At 56.6% G+C, this 22,917-nt stretch overlaps 1 long non-coding RNA gene across 1 annotated transcript in view; it reads right to left on the bottom strand.

Annotated features, from left to right (window-relative positions):
* Nucleotides 1-1,749: 1,749 nt before the first annotated feature.
* Nucleotides 1,750-22,917, bottom strand: part of LOC140470498 (uncharacterized) — a 605,436-nt gene continuing 584,268 nt past the window's right edge. The window contains exon 4 of the long non-coding RNA XR_011956493.1: nucleotides 1,750-1,997. This is a non-coding gene — a long non-coding RNA (uncharacterized lncRNA). The remainder of the gene's footprint in view (nucleotides 1,998-22,917) is intronic.

Here is a 22,917-nt window from a genome sequence, read left to right as displayed (position 1 = left end):
AATTGTCCCGTAGTGCCCAGGGATGTGCAGGTTAGGGTGGGATTGGCCATGGGGAAATTGTCCCGTAGTGCCCAGGGATGTACAGGTTAGGGTGGATCGGCCGTGGGGAAATTGTCCCGTAGTGCCCAGGGATGTGCAGGTTAGGGTGGGATAGGCCGTAGGGAAATTGTCCCGTAGTGCCCAGGGATGTGCAGGTTAGGGTGGATCGGCCGTGGGGACAGTGTCCCGTAGTGCCCAGGGATGTACAGGTTAGGGTGGGATCGGCCGTGGGGAAATTGTCCCCGTAGTGCCCAGGGATGTACAGGTTAGGGTGGGATAGGCCGTAGGGAAATTGTCCCGTAGTGCCCAGGGATGTGCAGGTTAGGGTGGATCGGCCGTGGGGAAATTGTCCCCGTAGTGCCCAGGGATGTGCAGGTTAGGGTGGGATAGGCCGTAGGGAAATTGTCCCGTAGTGCCCAGGGATGTACAGGTTAGGGTGGATCGGCCGTGGGGGAAATTGTCCCGTAGTGCCCAGGGATGTACAGGTTAGGGTGGGATCGGCCGTGGGGAAATTGTCCCGTAGTGCCCAGGGATGTGCAGGTTAGGGTGGGAATGGCCGTGGGGAAATTGTCCCGTATTGCCCAGGGATGTGTAGGTTCATTAGTCAGGGGTAAATATCGAGTAAAGGTAATGGGTCAGGGTGGGTTACTCCTTGGAGGGGAGTCAGGTTGGGCCGAAGGGCCTTTTCCCACACTGTCAGAAATCTAATCTCTGCACACATTGCTCTGCCCCTCATCTTAGTGTCAACCTTGACCCACTACACGCGGCCCCCAACTCCAAATCATCTCTATAAATCAACTCGGAGATAGTGAGGACTGCAGATGCTGGAGATCAGAGCTGAAAAATGTGTTGCTGGAAAAGCGCAGCAGGTCAGGCAGCATCCGAGGAGCAGGAGAACCGACGTTTCGGGAAAAATTCCTGAAGAAGGGCTCATGCCCGAAACGTCAATCTCCTGCTCCTTGGATGCTGCCTGACCTGCTGCGCTTTTCCAGCAACACATTTTTCAGCATCTCGATAAATTGTAAATAATTGTGATCCCAACACTGATCCCTGTGGGACACCACTCGTCACTGATTGCCAGCCGGAATAGCAATCATTTATCTCCATTCTTTGCTTCCTGTTAGTATCCTCGCTAATACTCTCTCCCCAACACTGTGCACCTTTAGCTTATGCTGCAGCCTCATGTGTGGCACCTTTTGGGAAATCTAAGTACACCACATCCACTGGGTCCCCACTGTCCAGCCTGCTCCTAAAGTCTTCATGACCTGCCCTTCATGACCCCATACTGCGTTTGCTCATCGGGACAATTTCTCTCCAGATGCCTTGCTACTCCTTCCTTGACTGACAGACTCAAGCATCTTCCCCACTTCGAGGGGTTAAACTAAGCTGCTCGATAATTCCCCGCCTTTTGTCAACCACCTCCATTTTCAACAGTGGGGCCAAATTTTCCAGTCTGCTGGGGCCGCCCCGGCCTTGCTCTTGCTGATAGTTTTCCCCAAAAAACAGACCTTTGGGTCCAACCCATCCATGCCGACCCAGATATCCTAACCTAATCTGGTCCCATTTGTCAGAACTTGGCCCACACCCTTCCTGTCCACACACGTACCACCCCCCCGGGGGAAAACGTTACCCCTCAGGTCCCCTTCCCCTCTCCCCTTAAACCTACACCCCTCCAGTTCTGGGCTCCCCCACCCCAGGGGGGAAAAGACCTTGTCTATTTACCCAATCCATGTCCCCCTCGTGATTTTATAACCCTCTAGTTCTGGACTCCCCCACCCCAGGGGGAAAAGACCTTGTCTATTTACCCAATCCATGTCCCCCTCGTGATTTTATAACCCTCTAGTTCTGGGCTCCCCCACCCCAGGGGGAAAAGACCTTGTCTATTTACCCTATCCATGTCCCCCTCGTGATTTTATAACCCTCTAGTTCTGGGCTCCCCCACCCCAGGGGGAAAAGACCTTGTCTATTTACCCTATCCATGTCCCCCTCGTGATTTTATAACCCTCTAGTTCTGGGCTCCCCCCACCCCAGGGGGAAAAGACCTTGTCTATTTACCCTATCCATGTCCCCCTCGTGATTTTATAACCCTCTAGTTCTGGGCTCCCCCCACCCCAGGGGGAAAAGACCTTGTCTATTTACCCTATCCATGTCCCCCTTGTGGAGGATATGTGGGTGTCCCTGATGAAGAGGGTGGGGGGGGTCAATGGGAGGGGCGCCCCCTGGCTGCATAGGGAAGAACAGCGTTTGCAGGTTTCGAGAAGAATTTGTAGCGCTGGCTGAGGTTCTGGATGCAGGTTAGCTCGCTGAGCTGGAAGGCTCACTTCCAGACGTTTCGTCACTCGACTATCTGTCTGTGTATGTCTGAGCCGAAGCACTCCTGACGACTCCTGCTCTCCGTTTATGTCTTTGGGTTGGCGATGTCATTTCCTGTATCTGAATAGGAAGGGTTTGGAGGGATATGGGCCGGCTGCTGGCAGGTGGGATATCTGGGTCAGCATGGATGGGATGGACCGAAGGGTCTGTTTCCGTGCTGTACACCTCCATGGCTCGATGTCACTTCCTGGACTTTTTTTCAGGGGGTGGTAGGTGGTGTCTAGCTTGATGCGTTTGTGGATAGAGTTCCGGTTGGAAAGCCATGCTTCTCGGAATTCCCATGCGTGTCTCCTTTTGGCTTGTCCGAGGATGGATGTGTTGTCCCAGTCAAAGCGGTGTCCTTCCTCATCCGCGTGTGAGGATACTGGTGAAGGAGGATCATAGTGGGTGTTGTGGCTAGTTGGCGTTTGTGTATCCTGGTGCCTGCCTGTACCACCTCTGCTGGCGACACGTTCCAGACGCCCACCACCCTCTGGGTGAAGTACTTGCCGCGTGTATCCCCCTTAAACCTTCCACCTCTCACCTTGAAAGCGTGACCTCTCGTAATTGAATCCCTCACCCTGGGGGAAATACCTGGTCCCTATCCACCCTGTCTATACCCTTCATGATTTTGTAGACCTCGATCAGGTCCCCCCCCCCCATCAATCTCCTTTTTTCTAATGTAAATAAACCTAACCTACTCAACCTCTCTTCATAGCGAGCACCTTCCATACCAGGCAACGTCCTCGTACACCTTCTCTACACCATCTCCAAAGTGTCCACATCCTTTTGGGAATGTGGAGACCAGAACTGTACACTGTATTCTAAATGCGGCCGGACTAATGTCTGGTACAATGTTAGCATGACCTGCCAGCTCTTATACTCAATACCCCGTCCAATGAAGGCAAACATACTATATACCACACGTGCAGCCACCTTCAGGGTACAATGGACCTGCACTCCCAGACCTCTCAACTTTTCCCAAGGCTCTTCCGTTCACTGTATAATTCCCTCTAGAATTAGTCTTGCCTAAATGCATCACCTCACATTTGTCTGGATTGAACTCCATCTGCCACTTCTCCGCCCGACTCTCCAGTCTATCTATATCCTCCTGTATCCTCTGACAGTCCTTATGTTTCCTGTGACTCCACCGATTTCTGCCTGTTGTCCAATGTGGTGTTTGTTACAGTCCTTACACGGTACTTTGTGTGTGTCTGCACATGTCCGAGTGTGCGTGTGTATCTGTCTATGTCTGAGCGTGTGTATCTGTCTGTGTATGTCTGAGTGTGTGTATCTGTGTATGTCTGTGTGTGTATGTCTGTGTATGTCTGAATGTGTATGTGTCTGTCTGTGTATGTCTGAGCATGTGTGTGTCTGAGTGTGTGTGTCTGTCAGTGTATGTCTCCATGTGTGTCTGTGTATGTCTGAGCGTGTGTCTGTCTGAGTGTGTGTGTGTCTGTGCATGTCTGAGTGTGTGTGTATCTGTCTGTGTAAGTCCGAGTATGTCTGAGCTTGTGTATATCTGTGTGTGTCGGTCTGTCTGCATATGTATGAGCGTGCGTGTGTACCTGTCTGCATATGTTGGAGCGTGTGTGTGTGCGTCTGCCCATCTGCATATGTCCAAGTGTGCATGTGTGTGTTTGTCTTCATATGTCTGAGCGTGTGTGTCTGTCTATCTGTCTGTTTGCGTATGTCCGACCATGCGTGTGTCTGTCTGTCTGTGTATGTCTGAATATGTTGTGTGTCTGTATATGTCCAAGTTTATGTGTGTCTGTGTATGTTCGAGTGTGTGGACGTATGTATGTCTGAGCATGTATGTGTGTCTGTGTCTGTGTATGTCCGAGTGTGTGTGTGTGTGTGTGTATGTCTGAGCATGTGTGTGTGTCTGTCTGTGTATGTCCGAGTGTATGTGTGTGTGTGTGTGTGTATGTCTGAGCATGTGTGTGTGTCTGTCTGTGTATGTCCGAGTGTATGTGTGTGTGTCTGTCTGTGTATGTCCGAGTGTATGTGTGTGTGTGTGTATGTCTGAGCATGTGTGTGTATCTGTCTGTGTATGTCCGAGTGTATGTGTGTGTGTGTCTGTCTGTGTCTGTCCGAGTGTATGTGTGTGTGTGTCTGTCTGTGTATGTCCGAGTGTATGTGTGTGTCTGTCTGTCTGTGTATGTCCGAGTGTATGTGTGTGTGTGTGTGTATGTCTGAGCATGTGTGTGTATCTGTCTGTGTATGTCCGAGTGTATGTGTGTGTGTGTGTGTGTGTGTGTGTATGTCTGAGCATGTGTGTGTGTCCGAGTATGTCCGAGTGTGTGTGTGTATGTCTGAGCATGTGTGTGTGTCTGTCTGTGTATGTCCAAGTGTATGTGTGTGTGTGTCTGTCTGTGTATGTCCGAGTGTATGTGTGTGTGTGTGTGTATGTCTGAGCATGTGTGTGTGTCCGTGTATGTCCTAGTGTATGTGTGTGTGTGTGTGTATGTCTGAGCATGTGTGTGTGTCTGTCCGTGTATGTCCGAGTGTGTGTGTGTGTGTGTGTGTGTGTGTGTGTGTGTGTGTGTATGTCTGAGCATGTGTGTGTATCTGTTTGTGTATGTCCGAGTGTATGTGTCTATATGTGTATTCCCGAAGGGGTGTGTGTGTGTCTGTCTGCATATGTCCGAGTGTGTGTTTCTGTCTGTCTGTCTGCGTATGTCTGAGTGTGTGTTTCTGTCTGTCTGTCTGCGTATGTCTGAGCATGTGTGTATGTCTGTCTGTGTATGTCCGAGCGTGTGTGTGTGTCTGTCTGCGTATGTCCGAGCGTGTGTGTGTGTCTGTTTGTCTGTCTGCGTATGTCTGAGTGTGTGTTTCTGTCTGTCTGTGTAAGTCCGAGCGTATGTTTCTGTCTGTCTGTCTGTGTATGTCTGAGCATGTGTGTATGTCTGTCTGTGTATGTCTGAGCGCGCGTGTGTGTGTGTGTGTCTGTCTGTGTATGTCCGAGCGTGTGTGGATGCAGATGTGAGTGAGCGAGTGGTGTTAGTGCATGCGAGTCTGTACATGTGTGAGTGTTCAGAGTGTGTATGAGTCTGTGTGTGCATGTACATTTGTGCGTGTGTCTGTAAGTGCAGGAGTGTTCATGTACGTGTGAGTTTGTGTGTGTGTGTGAGCGATGCTGTATGAGTGTGTGTATATTTGTGAGTGAGCAGACGTGTGTGATAATTGCCTGACGTTACGGAGGAGGACAGCATGTGAAGGAAAGGGAGGGGACAGGTCACTCACAGCGGCCTCAGTAATAACAGAATGACACTGAGACAGAACACAACTACATCCCCACTCAGAGTGCCCAGACACCACTTCACACACACGATGGGGTAAGAGAGAAGACACAGAGGAGCTGACGGAGGAAGGAGTGTAAAGGTGCCTCAAATACGCATTAACAATGTTCACTAGAACGCTCATGTCTCGCAGCAACACACAGTCCATCAATACACCACACCCTCTCCATCACCCACACACAGTCCATCAATACACCACACCCCCTCCATCACCCACACACAGCCCATCAATACACCACACCCCCTCCATCACCCACACACAGTCCATCAATATACCACACCCTCTCCATCACCCACACACAGTCCATCAATACACCACACCCTCTCCATCACCCACACACAGTCCATCAATACACCACACCCCCTCCATCACCCACACACAGTCCATCAATACACCACACCCTCTCCATCACCCACACAAAGCCCATGAATACACCACACCCCCTCGATCACCCACACACAGCCCATCAATACACCACACCCTCTCCATCACCCACACACAGTCCATCAATACACCACACCCTCTCCATTACCCACACACATCCCATCAATACACCACACCCTCTCCATTACCCACACACAGCCCATCAATACACCACACCCTCTCCATCACCCACACACAGTCCATCAATACACCACACTCTCTCCATCACCCACACACAGTCCATCAATACACCACACTCTCTCCATCACCTACACACAGTCCATCAATACACCACACCCTCTCCATCACCCACACACAGTCCATCAATACACCACACCCCCTCCATCACCCACACACAGCCCATCAATACACCACACCCCCTCCATCACCAACACACAGTCCATCAATACACCACACCCCCTCCATCACCCACACACAGCCCATCAATACACCACACCCCCTCCATCACCTACACACAGTCCATCAATACACCACACCCTCCCCATCACCCACACACAGTCCATCAATACACCACACCCCCTGCATCACCCACACACAGTCCATCAATACACCACACCCCCTCCATCACCCACACACAGTCCATCAATACACCACACCCCCTCCATCACCCACACACAGTTCATCAATACACCACACCCCCTCCATCACCCACACACAGCCCATCAATACACCACACACTCTCCATCACCCACACACAGTCCATCAATACACCACACCCCCTCCATCACCCACACACAGCCCATCAATACACCACACCCTCTCCATCACCCACACACTGTCCATCAATACACCACACCCCCTCCATCACCCACACACAGCCCATCAATACACCACACCCTCCCCATCACCCACACACAGTCCATCAATACACCACACCCTCCCCATCACCCACACACAGTCCATCAATACACCACACCCCCTGCATCACCCACACACAGTCCATCAATACACCACACCCTCTCCATCACCCACACACAGCCCATCAATACACCACACCCCCTCCATCACCCACACACAGTCCATCAATACACCACACCCCCTCCATCACCCACACACAGCCCATCAATACACCACACCCTCCCCATCACCCACACACAGTCCATCAATACACCACACCCTCTCCATCACCCACACACAGCCCATCAATACACCACACCCTCTCCATCACCCACACACAGTCCATCAATACACCACACCCTCTCCATCACCCACACACAGTCCATCAATACACCACACCCCCTCCATCACCAACACACAGTCCATCAATACACCACACCCTCTCCATCACCCACACACAGTCCATCAATACACCACACCCTCTCTATCACCCACACACAGCCCATCAATACACCACACCCTCTCCAACACCAACACACAGTCCATCAATACACCACACCCTCTCCAACACCAACACACAGTCCATCAATACACCACACCCTCTCCATCACCCACACACAGCCCATCAATACACCACACCCTCTCCATCACACACACACAACCCATTAATACACCACACACTCTCCATCACCCACACACAGTCCATCAATACACCACACCCTCTCCATCACCCACACACAGTCCATCAATACACCACACCCTCTCCATCACCCACACGCAGTCCATCAATACACCACACCCTCTCCATCACCCACACACAGTCCATCAATACACCACACCCCCTCCATCACCCACACACAGTCCATCAATACACCACACCCCCTCCATCACCAACACACAGTCCATCAATACACCACACCCTCTCCATCACCCACACACAGCCCATCAATACACCACACCCCCTCCATCACCAACACACAGCCCATCAATACACCACACCCTCTCCATCACCCACACACAGTCCATCAATACACCACACCCTCTCCATCACCCACACACAGTCCATCAATACACCACACCCTCTCCATCACCCACACACAGTCCATCAATACACCACACCCTCTCCATCACCCACACAGTCCATCAATACACCACACCCCCTCCATCACCCACACACAGTCCATCAATACACCACACCCCCTCCATCACCCACACACAGTCCATCAATACACCACACCCCCTCCATCACCCACACACAGTCCATCAATACACCACACCCTCTCCCTCACCAACACACTCACCTTCCCCAACACACTCTCCTTCCCCAACACACTCTCCATCCCCAACACACACTCCATCCCCAACACACTCTCCATCCCCAACACACTCTCCATCCCCAACACACTCTCCCTCCCCAACACACTCTCCCACCCCAACACACTCTCCATCCCCAACACGCTCTCCATCCCCAACACACTCTCCATCCCCAACACACTCTCCATCCCCAACACACTCTCCTTGCCCAACACACTCTCCTTGCCCAACACACTCTCCCTCCCCAACACACTCTCCATCCCCAACGCACTCTCCATCCCCAACACACTCTCCATCCCCAACACACTCTCCATCCCCAACGCACTCTCCATCCCCAACACACTCTCAATCCCCAACACACTCTCCCTCCCCGACACGCTCTCCCTCCCCAACACGCTCCCCATCCCCGACACGTTCTCCCTCCCCGACACGCACTCCCTCCCCGACACGTTCTCCCTCCCCGACACGCTCTCCCTCCCCGACACACTCTCCATCCCCAAAACGCTCTCCATCCCCAACACGCTCTCCATCCCCAACACGCTTTCCATCCCCAACACGCTCTCCATCCCCAACACGCTCTCCATCCCCAACACGCTCTCCATCCCCAACACACTCTCCAACCCCAACATACTCTCCCTCCCCAACACACTCTCCAACCCCAACACACTCTCCATCCCCAACACACTCTCCATCCCCAACACAATCTCCATCCCCAACACAATCTCCATCCCCAACACACTCTCCCTCCCAAACACTCTCTCCATCCCCAACACGCTCTCCATCCCCAACGCACTCTCCACACCCGACACACTCTCCATCCCCAACACACTCTCCATCCCCAACACGCTCTCCATCCCCAACACGCTCTCCATCCCCAACACGCTCTCCATCCCCAACACACTCTCCATCCCCAACACACTCTCTCTCCCCAACACTCTCTCCATCCCCAACACTCTCTCCATCCCCAACACGTTCTCCATCCCCAACACGCTCTCCATCCCCAACACACTCTCCATCCCCAACACACTCTCCATCCCCAACACACTCTCCCTCCCAAACACTCTCTCCATCCCCAACACGCTCTCCATCCCCAACGCACTCTCCAAACCCGACATGCTCTCCATCCGCGACACGCTCTCCATCCGCGACACACTCTCCATCCCCAACGCACTCTCCATCCCCAACGCACTCTCCATCCCCAACACACTCTCCATCCCCAACACACTCTCCATCCCCAACACGCTCTCCATCCCCAACACGCTCTCCATCCCCAACACGCTCTCCATCCTCAACACGCTCTCCATCCCCAACACGCTCTCCCTCCCCAACACGCTCTCCCTCCCCAACACGCTCTCCATCCCCAACACGCTCTCCATCCCCAACACGCTCTCCATCCCCAACACGATCTCCATCCACAACACGCTCTCCATCCCCAACACACCCTCCATCCCCCCCAACACAATCTCCATCCCCAACACGCTCTCCATCCCCAACACGCTCTCCATCCCCAACGCACTCTCCAACCCGAACACACTCTCCGTCCCCAAAACGCTCTCTATCACCATCACGCTCTCCAGCCCCAACACGCTCTCCAGCCCCAACACGCTCTCCCTCCCCGACACGCTCTCCATCCCCGACACGTTCTCCAAGACCAACACACTCTCCAAACACAACACACTCTCCAAACCCAACACGCTCTCCAGACCCAACACGCTCTCCAACCCCAACACGCTCTCCAACCCCAACACGCTCTCCATCCCCAACACGCTCTCCATCCCCAACACGCTCTCCATCCCCAACACGCTCTCCAACCCCAACACACTCTCCAACCCCAACACACTCTCCAACCCCAACACACTCTCCAACCCCAACACACTCTCCCTCCCCGACACGCTCTCCCTCCCCAACACGCTCCCCATCCCCGACACGTTCTCCCGCCCCGACACGCACTCCCTCCCCGACACGTTCTCCCTCCCCGACACGCTCTCCCTCCCCGACACACTCTCCATCCCCAAAACGCTCTCCATCCCAAACACTCTCTCCATCCCCAACACGCTCTCCATCCCCAACGCACTCTCCACACCCGACACACTCTCCATCCCCAACACACTCTCCATCCCCAACACGCTCTCCATCCCCAACACGCTCTCCATCCCCAACACGCTCTCCATCCCCAACACACTCTCCATCCCCAACACACTCTCTCTCCCCAACACTCTCTCCATCCCCAACACTCTCTCCATCCCCAACACTTTCTCCATCCCCAACACGCTCTCCATCCCCAACACGCTCTCCATCCCCAACGCACTCTCCAACCCGAACACACTCTCCGTCCCCAAAACGCTCTCTATCACCATCACGCTCTCCAGCCCCAACACGCTCTCCAGCCCCAACACGCTCTCCCTCCCCGACACGCTCTCCATCCCCGACACGTTCTCCAAGACCAACACACTCTCCAAACACAACACACTCTCCAAACCCAACACGCTCTCCATCCCCAACACGCTCTCCAGACCCAACACGCTCTCCAGACCCAACACGCTCTCCAACCCCAACACGCTCTCCAACCCCAACACGCTCTCCATCCCCAACACACTCTCCATCCCCAACACGCTCTCCATCCCCAACACGCTCTCCAACCCCAACACACTCTCCAACCCCAACACACTCTCCAACCCCAACACACTCTCCAACCCCAACACACTCTCCCTCCCCGACACGCTCTCCCTCCCCAACACGCTCCCCATCCCCGACACGTTCTCCCTCCCCGACACGCACTCCCTCCCCGACACGTTCTCCCTCCCCGACACGCTCTCCCTCCCCGACACACTCTCCATCCCCAAAACGCTCTCCATCCCCAACACGCTCTCCATCCCCAACACGCTTTCCATCCCCAACACGCTCTCCATCCCCAACACGCTCTCCATCCCCAACACGCTCTCCATCCCCAACACGCTCTCCAACCCCAACATACTCTCCCTCCCCAACACACTCTCCAACCCGAACACACTCTCCATCCCCAACACACTCTCCATCCCCAACACAATCTCCATCCCCAACACAATCTCCATCCCCAACACACTCTCCCTCCCAAACACTCTCTCCATCCCCAACACGCTCTCCATCCCCAACGCACTCTCCACACCCGACACACTCTCCATCCCCAACACACTCTCCATCCCCAACACGCTCTCCATCCCCAACACGCTCTCCATCCCCAACACGCTCTCCATCCCCAACACACTCTCCATCCCCAACACACTCTCTCTCCCCAACACTCTCTCCATCCCCAACACTCTCTCCATCCCCAACACGTTCTCCATCCCCAACACGCTCTCCATCCCCAACACACTCTCCATCCCCAACACACTCTCCATCCCCAACACACTCTCCCTCCCAAACACTCTCTCCATCCCCAACACGCTCTCCATCCCCAACGCACTCTCCAAACCCGACACGCTCTCCATCCGCGACACGCTCTCCATCCGCGACACACTCTCCATCCCCAACGCACTCTCCATCCCCAACGCACTCTCCATCCCCAACACACTCTCCATCCCCAACACACTCTCCATCCCCAACACGCTCTCCATCCCCAACACGCTCTCCATCCCCAACACGCTCTCCATCCTCAACACGCTCTCCATCCCCAACACGCTCTCCCTCCCCAACACGCTCTCCCTCCCCAACACGCTCTCCATCCCCAACACGCTCTCCATCCCCAACACGCTCTCCATCCCCAACACGATCTCCATCCCCAACACGCTCTCCATCCCCAACACACCCTCCATCCCCCCCAACACAATCTCCATCCCCAACACGCTCTCCATCCCCAACACGCTCTCCATCCCCAACGCACTCTCCAACCCGAACACACTCTCCGTCCCCAAAACGCTCTCTATCACCATCACGCTCTCCAGCCCCAACACGCTCTCTAGCCCCAACACGCTCTCCCTCCCCGACACGCTCTCCATCCCCGACACGTTCTCCAAGACCAACACACTCTCCAAACACAACACACTCTCCAAACCCAACACGCTCTCCATCCCCAACACGCTCTCCAGACCCAACACGCTCTCCAGACCCAACACGCTCTCCAACCCCAACACGCTCTCCAACCCCAACACGCTCTCCATCCCCAACACGCTCTCCATCCCCAACACGCTCTCCATCCCCAACACGCTCTCCAACCCCAACACACTCTCCAACCCCAACACACTCTCCAACCCCAACACACTCTCCAACCCCAACACACTCTCCATCCCCAACACGCTCTCCATCCCCAACACACTCTCCATCCCCAACAATCTCTCCATCCCAACATACACTCCATCCCCAACAATCTCTCCATCCCCAACACGTTCTCCATCCCCAACACGCTCTCCCTCCCCAACACACTCTCCCCACCCCAACACGCTCTCCATCCCCAACACGCTCTCCATTCCCAACACGCTCTCCATCCCCAACAGACTCTCCTTGCCCAACACACTCTCCATCCCCAACACACTCTCCCTCCCCAACACACTCTCCATCCCCAACACACTCTCCATCCCCAACACGCTCTCCATCCCCAACACGCTCTCCATCCACGACACGCTCTCCATCCCCGACACGCTCTCCATCCCCAACACGTTCTCCATCCCCAACACGCTCTCCATCCCCGACACGCTCTCCATCCCCAACACGCTCTCCATCCCCAAAACGCTCTCCATCCCCAACACGCTCTCCATCCCCAACACGCTCTCCACCCCCAACACGCTCTCCATCCCCGACACGCTCTCCATCCCCGACACGCTCTCCATCCCCGACACGCTCTCCATCCCCGACACGCTCTCCATAACCCGACACGCTCTCCATAACCCGACACGCTCTCCATCCCCGACACGCTCTCCCTCCCCAACACGCTCTCCAACCCCAACACGCTCTCCATCCCCAACACGCACTCCATCCCCAACACGCTCTCGATCCGCAACACGCTCTCCCTCCCCAACACGCCCTCCATCCCCAACATGCTCTCCATCCCCAACACGCTCTCCATCCCCAACACGCTCTCCCTCCCCAACACACTCTCCCCACCCCAACACGCTCTCCATCCCCAACACGCTCTCCATCCCCAACACGCACTCCATCCCCAACACGCTCTCCATCCCCAACACGCTCTCCATCCCCAACACGCTCTCAATCCCCAACACGCTCTCCATCCCCAACACGCTCTCCCTCCCCAACACGCTCTCCATCCCCAACACGCTCTCCATCCCCAACACGCTCTCCATCCCCAACACGCTCTCCATCCCCAACACGCTCTCCATCCCCAACACGCTCTCCATCCCCAACACGCTCTCCATCCCCAACACACCCTCCATCCCCAACACACTCTTCCTCCCCAACACAATCTCCATCCCCAACACGCTCTCCATCCCCAACACGCTCTCCATCCCCAATGCACTCTCCAACCCCAACACACTCTCCGTCCCCAAAACGCTCTCTATCACCAACACGCTCTCCAGCCCCAACACGCTCTCCAGCCCCAACACGCTCTCCCTCCCCGACACGCTCTCCATCCCCGACACGTTCTCCAAGACCAACACACTCTCCAAACCCAACACACTCTCCAAACCCAACACGCTCTCCATCCCCAACACGCTCTCCAAACCTAACACACTCTCCAACCCCAACACGCTCTCCAACCCCAACACGCTCTCCATCCCCAACACGCTCTCCATCCCCAACACGCTCTCCATCCCCAACACGCTCTCCATCCCCAACACGCTCTCCATCCCCAACACGCTCTCCAACCCCAACACACTCTCCAACCCCAACACACTCTCCAACCCCAACACACTCTCCAACCCCAACACCCTCTCCATCCCCAACACGCTCTCCATCCCCAACACGCTCTCCATCCCCAACACACTCTCCATCCCAACACACTCTCCATCCCCAACAATCTCTCCATCCCCAACACGTTCTCCATCCCCAACACGCTCTCCATCCCCAACACACTCTCCATCCCCAACACACTCTCCATCCCCAACACACTCTCCCTCCCAAACACACTCTCTATCCCCAAATCGCTCTCCATCCCCAACGCACTCTAAAAACCCGACACGCTCTCCATCCGCGACACGCTCTCCATCCGCGACACACTCTCCATCCCCAACGCACTCTCCATCCCCAACACACTCTCCATCCCCAACACACTCTCCATCCCCAACACGCTCTCCATCCCCAACGCGCTCTCCATCCCCAACGCGCTCTCCATCCCCAACACGCTCTCCATCCCCAACACTCTCTCCATTCCCAACACCTTCTCAATCCCCAACACCTTCTCCATCCCCAACACACTCTCCATTCCCAACACGCTCTCCATTCCCAACACGCTCTCCCACCCCAACACGCTCTCCATCCCCAACACGCTCTCCATCCCCAACACGCTCTACATCCCCAACACTCTCTCCATCCCCACCACACTCTCCATCCCCACCACACTCTCCAACCCGAACACACTCTCCATCCCTAACACACACTCCATCCCCAACAAGCTCTCCATCCCCAACACGCTCTCCATCCCCAACACGCTCTCCTTCCCCAACACGCTCTCCTTCCCCAACACGCTCTCCTTCCCCAACACGCTCTCCATCCCTAACACGGTCTCCATCCCCAACACGCTCTGCAACCCCAACACGCTCTGCATCCCCAACACGCTCTGCATCCCCAACACGCTCTCCATCCCCAACACGCTCTCCATCCCCAACATGCTCTCCATCCTCAACACGCTCTCCCTCCCCAACACACTCTCCCTCCCCAACACGCTCTCCATCCCCAACACGCTCTCCCTCCCCAACACGCTCTCCCTCCCCAACACGCTCTCCCTCCCCAACACGCTCTCCCTCCCCAACACGCTCTCCCTTCCCAACACGCTCTCCATCCCCAACACGCTCTCCATCCCCAACACAATCTCCATCTCCAACACTCTCTCCATCCCCAACACGCTCTCCATCCCCAACACAATCTCCATCTCCAACTCCCTCTCCCTCCCCAACACGCTCTCCATCCACAACGCACTCTCCCAACCCGACACGCTCTCCATCCGCGACACGCTCTCCATCCGCGACACACTCTCCATCCCCAACGCACTCTCCATCCCCAACGCACTCTCCATCCCCAACGCGCTCTCCATCCCCAACACGCTCTCCATCCCCAACACGCTCTCCATCCCCAACACGCTCTCCATCCCCAACACGCTCTCCATCCCCAACACTCTCTCCATCCCCAACAATCTCTCCATCCCCAACACGCTCTCCCTCCCCAATACGCTCTCCATCCCCAACACGCTCGCCCTCCCCAACACACTCTCCCCACCACAACACGCTCTCCATCCCCAACGCACTCTCCAACCCGAACACACTCTCCGTCCCCAAAACGCTCTCTATCACCATCACGCTCTCCAGCCCCAACACGCTCTCCAGCCCCAACACGCTCTCCCTCCCCGACACGCTCTCCATCCCCGACACGTTCTCCAAGACCAACACACTCTCCAAACACAACACACTCTCCAAACCCAACACGCTCTCCATCCCCAACACGCTCTCCAGACCCAACACGCTCTCCAGACCCAACACGCTCTCCAACCCCAACACGCTCTCCAACCCCAACACTCTCTCCATCCCCAACAATCTCTCCATCCCCAACACGTTCTCCATCCCCAACACGCTCTCCATCCCCAACACGCTCTCCCTCCCCAATACGCTCTCCATCCCCAACACGCTCGCCCTCCCCAACACACTCTCCCCACCACAACACGCTCTCCATCCCCAACGCACTCTCCAACCCGAACACACTCTCCGTCCCCAAAACGCTCTCTATCACCATCACGCTCTCCAGCCCCAACACGCTCTCCAGCCCCAACACGCTCTCCCTCCCCGACACGCTCTCCATCCCCGACACGTTCTCCAAGACCAACACACTCTCCAAACACAACACACTCTCCAAACCCAACACGCTCTCCATCCCCAACACGCTCTCCAGACCCAACACGCTCTCCAGACCCAACACGCTCTCCAACCCCAACACGCTCTCCATCCCCAACACGCTCTCCAACCCCAACACACTCTCCAACCCCAACACACTCTCCAACCCCAACACACTCTCCAACCCCAACACACTCTCCCTCCCCGACACGCTCTCCCTCCCCAACACGCTCCCCATCCCCGACACGTTCTCCCTCCCCGACACGCACTCCCTCCCCGACACGTTCTCCCTCCCCGACACGCTCTCCCTCCCCGACACACTCTCCATCCCCAAAACGCTCTCCATCCCCAACACGCTCTCCATCCCCAACACGCTTTCCATCCCCAACACGCTCTCCATCCCCAACACGCTCTCCATCCCCAACACGCTCTCCATCCCCAACACACTCTCCAACCCCAACATACTCTCCCTCCCCAACACACTCTCCAACCCGAACACACTCTCCATCCCCAACACACTCTCCATCCCCAACACAATCTCCATCCCCAACACAATCTCCATCCCCAACACACTCTCCCTCCCAAACACTCTCTCCATCCCCAACACGCTCTCCATCCCCAACGCACTCTCCACACCCGACACACTCTCCATCCCCAACACACTCTCCATCCCCAACACGCTCTCCATCCCCAACACGCTCTCCATCCCCAACACGCTCTCCATCCCCAACACACTCTCCATCCCCAACACACTCTCTCTCCCCAACACTCTCTCCATCCCCAACACTCTCTCCATCCCCAACACGTTCTCCATCCCCAACACGCTCTCCATCCCCAACACACTCTCCATCCCCAACACACTCTCCATCCCCAACACACTCTCCCTCCCAAACACTCTCTCCATCCCCAACACGCTCTCCATCCCCAACGCACTCTCCACACCCGACACACTCTCCATCCCCAACACACTCTCCATCCCCAACACGCTCTCCATCCCCAACACGCTCTCCATCCCCAACACGCTCTCCATCCCCAACACACTCTCCATCCCCAACACACTCTCTCTCCCCAACACTCTCTCCATCCCCAACACTCTCTCCATCCCCAACACGTTCTCCATCCCCAACACGCTCTCCATCCCCAACACACTCTCCATCCCCAACACACTCTCCATCCCCAACACACTCTCCCTCCCAAACACTCTCTCCATCCCCAACACGCTCTCCATCCCCAACGCACTCTCCAAACCCGACACGCTCTCCATCCGCGACACGCTCTCCATCCGCGACACACTCTCCATCCCCAACGCACTCTCCATCCCCAACGCACTCTCCATCCCCAACACACTCTCCATCCCCAACACACTCTCCATCCCCAACACGCTCTCCATCCCCAACACGCTCTCCATCCCCAACACGCTCTCCATCCTCAACACGCTCTCCATCCCCAACACGCTCTCCCTCCCCAACACGCTCTCCCTCCCCAACACGCTCTCCATCCCCAACACGCTCTCCATCCCCAACACGCTCTCCATCCCCAACACGATCTCCATCCCCAACACGCTCTCCATCCCCAACACACCCTCCATCCCCCCCAACACAATCTCCATCCCCAACACGCTCTCCATCCCCAACACGCTCTCCATCCCCAACGCACTCTCCAACCCGAACACACTCTCCGTCCCCAAAACGCTCTCTATCACCATCACGCTCTCCAGCCCCAACACGCTCTCTAGCCCCAACACGCTCTCCCTCCCCGACACGCTCTCCATCCCCGACACGTTCTCCAAGACCAACACACTCTCCAAACACAACACACTCTCCAAACCCAACACGCTCTCCATCCCCAACACGCTCTCCAGACCCAACACGCTCTCCAGACCCAACACGCTCTCCAACCCCAACACGCTCTCCAACCCCAACACGCTCTCCATCCCCAACACGCTCTCCATCCCCAACACGCTCTCCATCCCCAACACGCTCTCCAACCCCAACACACTCTCCAACCCCAACACACTCTCCAACCCCAACACACTCTCCAACCCCAACACACTCTCCATCCCCAACACGCTCTCCATCCCCAACACACTCTCCATCCCCAACAATCTCTCCATCCCAACATACACTCCATCCCCAACAATCTCTCCATCCCCAACACGTTCTCCATCCCCAACACGCTCTCCCTCCCCAACACACTCTCCCCACCCCAACACGCTCTCCATCCCCAACACGCTCTCCATTCCCAACACGCTCTCCATCCCCAACACACTCTCCTTGCCCAACACACTCTCCATCCCCAACACACTCTCCCTCCCCAACACACTCTCCATCCCCAACACACTCTCCATCCCCAACACGCTCTCCATCCCCAACACGCTCTCCATCCACGACACGCTCTCCATCCCCGACACGCTCTCCATCCCCAACACGTTCTCCATCCCCAACACGCTCTCCATCCCCGACACGCTCTCCATCCCCAACACGCTCTCCATCCCCAAAACGCTCTCCATCCCCAACACGCTCTCCATCCCCAACACGCTCTCCACCCCCAACACGCTCTCCATCCCCGACACGCTCTCCATCCCCGACACGCTCTCCATCCCCGACACGCTCTCCATCCCCGACACGCTCTCCATAACCCGACACGCTCTCCATAACCCGACACGCTCTCCATCCCCGACACGCTCTCCCTCCCCAACACGCTCTCCAACCCCAACACGCTCTCCATCCCCAACACGCACTCCATCCCCAACACGCTCTCGATCCGCAACACGCTCTCCCTCCCCAACACGCCCTCCATCCCCAACATGCTCTCCATCCCCAACACGCTCTCCATCCCCAACACGCTCTCCCTCCCCAACACACTCTCCCCACCCCAACACGCTCTCCATCCCCAACACGCTCTCCATCCCCAACACGCACTCCATCCCCAACACGCTCTCCATCCCCAACACGCTCTCCATCCCCAACACGCTCTCAATCCCCAACACGCTCTCCATCCCCAACACGCTCTCCCTCCCCAACACGCTCTCCATCCCCAACACGCTCTCCATCCCCAACACGCTCTCCATCCCCAACACGCTCTCCATCCCCAACACGCTCTCCATCCCCAACACGCTCTCCATCCCCAACACGCTCTCCATCCCCAACACACCCTCCATCCCCAACACACTCTTCCTCCCCAACACAATCTCCATCCCCAACACGCTCTCCATCCCCAACACGCTCTCCATCCCCAATGCACTCTCCAACCCCAACACACTCTCCGTCCCCAAAACGCTCTCTATCACCAACACGCTCTCCAGCCCCAACACGCTCTCCAGCCCCAACACGCTCTCCCTCCCCGACACGCTCTCCATCCCCGACACGTTCTCCAAGACCAACACACTCTCCAAACCCAACACACTCTCCAAACCCAACACGCTCTCCATCCCCAACACGCTCTCCAAACCTAACACACTCTCCAACCCCAACACGCTCTCCAACCCCAACACGCTCTCCATCCCCAACACGCTCTCCATCCCCAACACGCTCTCCATCCCCAACACGCTCTCCATCCCCAACACGCTCTCCATCCCCAACACGCTCTCCAACCCCAACACACTCTCCAACCCCAACACACTCTCCAACCCCAACACACTCTCCAACCCCAACACCCTCTCCATCCCCAACACGCTCTCCATCCCCAACACGCTCTCCATCCCCAACACACTCTCCATCCCAACACACTCTCCATCCCCAACAATCTCTCCATCCCCAACACGTTCTCCATCCCCAACACGCTCTCCATCCCCAACACACTCTCCATCCCCAACACACTCTCCATCCCCAACACACTCTCCCTCCCAAACACACTCTCTATCCCCAAATCGCTCTCCATCCCCAACGCACTCTAAAAACCCGACACGCTCTCCATCCGCGACACGCTCTCCATCCGCGACACACTCTCCATCCCCAACGCACTCTCCATCCCCAACACACTCTCCATCCCCAACACACTCTCCATCCCCAACACGCTCTCCATCCCCAACGCGCTCTCCATCCCCAACGCGCTCTCCATCCCCAACACGCTCTCCATCCCCAACACTCTCTCCATTCCCAACACCTTCTCAATCCCCAACACCTTCTCCATCCCCAACACACTCTCCATTCCCAACACGCTCTCCATTCCCAACACGCTCTCCCACCCCAACACGCTCTCCATCCCCAACACGCTCTCCATCCCCAACACGCTCTCCATTCCCAACACGCTCTCCCACCCCAACACGCTCTCCATCCCCAACACGCTCTCCATCCCCAACACGCTCTACATCCCCAACACTCTCTCCATCCCCACCACACTCTCCATCCCCACCACACTCTCCAACCCGAACACACTCTCCATCCCTAACACACACTCCATCCCCAACAAGCTCTCCATCCCCAACACGCTCTCCATCCCCAACACGCTCTCCTTCCCCAACACGCTCTCCTTCCCCAACACGCTCTCCTTCCCCAACACGCTCTCCATCCCTAACACGGTCTCCATCCCCAACACGCTCTGCAACCCCAACACGCTCTGCATCCCCAACACGCTCTGCATCCCCAACACGCTCTCCATCCCCAACACGCTCTCCATCCCCAACATGCTCTCCATCCTCAACACGCTCTCCCTCCCCAACACACTCTCCCTCCCCAACACGCTCTCCATCCCCAACACGCTCTCCCTCCCCAACACGCTCTCCCTCCCCAACACGCTCTCCCTCCCCAACACGCTCTCCCTCCCCAACACGCTCTCCCTTCCCAACACGCTCTCCATCCCCAACACGCTCTCCATCCCCAACACAATCTCCATCTCCAACACTCTCTCCATCCCCAACACGCTCTCCATCCCCAACACAATCTCCATCTCCAACTCCCTCTCCCTCCCCAACACGCTCTCCATCCACAACGCACTCTCCCAACCCGACACGCTCTCCATCCGCGACACGCTCTCCATCCGCGACACACTCTCCATCCCCAACGCACTCTCCATCCCCAACGCACTCTCCATCCCCAACGCGCTCTCCATCCCCAACACGCTCTCCATCCCCAACACGCTCTCCATCCCCAACACGCTCTCCATCCCCAACACGCTCTCCATCCCCAACACTCTCTCCATCCCCAACAATCTCTCCATCCCCAACACGCTCTCCCTCCCCAATACGCTCTCCATCCCCAACACGCTCGCCCTCCCCAACACACTCTCCCCACCACAACACGCTCTCCATCCCCAACGCACTCTCCAACCCGAACACACTCTCCGTCCCCAAAACGCTCTCTATCACCATCACGCTCTCCAGCCCCAACACGCTCTCCAGCCCCAACACGCTCTCCCTCCCCGACACGCTCTCCATCCCCGACACGTTCTCCAAGACCAACACACTCTCCAAACACAACACACTCTCCAAACCCAACACGCTCTCCATCCCCAACACGCTCTCCAGACCCAACACGCTCTCCAGACCCAACACGCTCTCCAACCCCAACACGCTCTCCAACCCCAACACTCTCTCCATCCCCAACAATCTCTCCATCCCCAACACGTTCTCCATCCCCAACACGCTCTCCATCCCCAACACGCTCTCCCTCCCCAATACGCTCTCCATCCCCAACACGCTCGCCCTCCCCAACACACTCTCCCCACCACAACACGCTCTCCATCCCCAACGCACTCTCCAACCCGAACACACTCTCCGTCCCCAAAACGCTCTCTATCACCATCACGCTCTCCAGCCCCAACACGCTCTCCAGCCCCAACACGCTCTCCCTCCCCGACACGCTCTCCATCCCCGACACGTTCTCCAAGACCAACACACTCTCCAAACACAACACACTCTCCAAACCCAACACGCTCTCCATCCCCAACACGCTCTCCAGACCCAACACGCTCTCCAGACCCAACACGCTCTCCAACCCCAACACGCTCTCCATCCCCAACACGCTCTCCAACCCCAACACACTCTCCAACCCCAACACACTCTCCAACCCCAACACACTCTCCAACCCCAACACACTCTCCCTCCCCGACACGCTCTCCCTCCCCAACACGCTCCCCATCCCCGACACGTTCTCCCTCCCCGACACGCACTCCCTCCCCGACACGTTCTCCCTCCCCGACACGCTCTCCCTCCCCGACACACTCTCCATCCCCAAAACGCTCTCCATCCCCAACACGCTCTCCATCCCCAACACGCTTTCCATCCCCAACACGCTCTCCCTCCCCAACACGCTCTCCCTCCCCAACACGCTCTCCATCCCCAACACGCTCTCCAACCCCAACATACTCTCCCTCCCCAACACACTCTCCAACCCGAACACACTCTCCATCCCCAACACACTCTCCATCCCCAACACAATCTCCATCCCCAACACAATCTCCATCCCCAACACACTCTCCCTCCCAAACACTCTCTCCATCCCCAACACGCTCTCCATCCCCAACGCACTCTCCACACCCGACACACTCTCCATCCCCAACACACTCTCCATCCCCAACACGCTCTCCATCCCCAACACGCTCTCCATCCCCAACACGCTCTCCATCCCCAACACACTCTCCATCCCCAACACACTCTCTCTCCCCAACACTCTCTCCATCCCCAACACTCTCTCCATCCCCAACACGTTCTCCATCCCCA

Source organism: Chiloscyllium punctatum, chromosome 51, assembly GCF_047496795.1.
Source record: "Chiloscyllium punctatum isolate Juve2018m chromosome 51, sChiPun1.3, whole genome shotgun sequence".
NCBI classification, from domain to species: Eukaryota; Metazoa; Chordata; class Chondrichthyes; order Orectolobiformes; family Hemiscylliidae; genus Chiloscyllium; species Chiloscyllium punctatum.
This window is presented reverse-complemented; position numbering and strand designations above follow the sequence as displayed.